Raw genomic sequence first — 2,064 nt, 5'->3', positions numbered from 1 at the left:
CTCATCACCACTCGGCCGCCCCGCGCGTCGCCACTCGGTTGGTCACCTCATAACCACTCGGCCGCCCCGTGCGTCGCCATCGGTTGGTCACCTCATCACCACTCGGCCCCCCCGCGCGTCGCCATCATTTGGTCACCTCATCACCACTCGGCCGCCCCGCGCGTCGCCATCGCTTGGTCACCTCATAACCACTCGGCCGCCCCGCGCGTCGCCATCGGTTGGTCACCTCATCACCACTCGGCCGCCCCGCGCGTTGCCATCGGTTGGTCACCTCATCACCACTCGGCCGCCCCGCGCAACGCCATCGGTTGGTCACCTCATCACCACTCCGCCGCCCCGCGCGTCGCCACTCGGTTGGTCACCTCATAACCACTAGGCCGCCCCGCGCGTCGCCATCGGTTGGTCACCTCATCACCACTCGGCCGCCCCGCGGGTCGCCATCGGTTGGTCACCTCATCACCACTCGACCGACCCGCGCGTCGCCACTCGGTTGGTCACCTCATAAACACTCGGCCGCCCCGCGCGTCGTCATCGGTTGGTCACCTCATAACCCCTCGGCCGCCCCGCGTGTCGCCATCGGTTGGTCACCTCATCACCGCTCGGCCGCGCCGCGCGTCCCGATCGGTTGGTCACCTCATCACCCCTCGGCCGCCCCGCGCGTCGCCATCGGTTGGTCACCTCATCACCACTCGGCCGCCCCGCGCGTCGCCATTCGGTTGGTCACCTCATAACCACTCGGCCGCCCCGCGCGTCACTATCGGTTGGTCACCTCATCACCACTCGGCCGCCCCGCGCGTCGCGTTCGGTTGGTCAACTCATCACCACTCGGCCGCGCCGCGCGTCGCCATCGGTTGGTCACCTCATCATCACTCGGCCGCCCCGCGCGTCGCCACTCCGTAGGTCACCTCATAACCACTCGGCCGCCCCGCGCGTCGCCATCGGTTGGTCACCTCATCACCACTCGGCCGCCCCGCGCGTCGCCATCGGTTGGTCACCTCATCACCACTCGGCCGCCCCGCGCGTCGCCATTGGTTGGTCAACTCATCACCACTCGGCCGCCCCGCGCGTCGTCATCGGTTGATCACCTCATCACCACTCGGCCGCCCCGCGCGTCGCCACTGGTTGGTCACCTCATCACCACTCGGCCGCCCCGCGTGTCACCACTCGATTGGTCACCTCATAACCACTCGGCCGCCCGGCGCGTCGCCATCGGTTGGTCACCTCATCACCACTCGGCCGCCCCGCGCGTCGTCATCGGTTGGTCACCTCATCACCACTCGGCCGCCCCGCGCGTCGCCATCGGTTGGTCACCTCATCACCATTCGGCCGCCCCGCGCGTCGCCACACGGTTGGTCACCTCATAACCACTCGGCCGCCCCGCGCGTCGCCATCGGTTGGTCACCTCATCACCACTCGGCCGCGCCGCGCGTCGCGATCGGTTGGTCAACTCATCAGCACTCGGCCGCCCCGCGCGTCGCCATTGGTTGGTCACCTCATCAGCACTCGGCCGCCCCGCGCGTCGCCACTCGATTGGTCACCTCATAACCACTCGGCCGCCCCGCGCGTCTCCATCGGTTGGTCACCTCATCACCACTCGGCCGCCCCGCGCGTCTCCATCGGTTGGTCACCTCATCACCACTCGGCCGCCCCGCGCGTCGCCATCGGTTGGTCACCTCATCACCATTCGGCCGCCCCGCGCGTCCACTCGGTTGGTCACCTCATAACCACTCGGCCACCCCGCGCGTCGCCATCGGTTGGTCACCTCATCACCACTCAGACGCCCCGCGCGTCGCTATCGGTTGGTCGCCTCATCACCACTCGGCCCGCCCGCGCGTCGCCATCGGTTGGTCACCTCATCACCACTCGGCTGCCCCGCGCGTCGCCATCGGTTGGTCACCTCATCACCACTCGGCCGCCCCGCGCGTCGCCACTCGGTTGGTCACCTCATAACCACTCGGCCGCCCCGCGCGTCGGCATCGGTTGGTCACTTCATCACCACTCGGCCGCCTCGCGCTTCGCCATCGGTTGGTCACCTCATCACCACTCGGCCGCCCCGCGCATCGC

The sequence above is a fragment of the Triticum aestivum genome, chromosome 3D (genome assembly GCF_018294505.1).
Source record: "Triticum aestivum cultivar Chinese Spring chromosome 3D, IWGSC CS RefSeq v2.1, whole genome shotgun sequence".
NCBI lineage: Eukaryota > Viridiplantae > Streptophyta > Magnoliopsida > Poales > Poaceae > Triticum > Triticum aestivum.
This window is presented reverse-complemented; position numbering follows the sequence as displayed.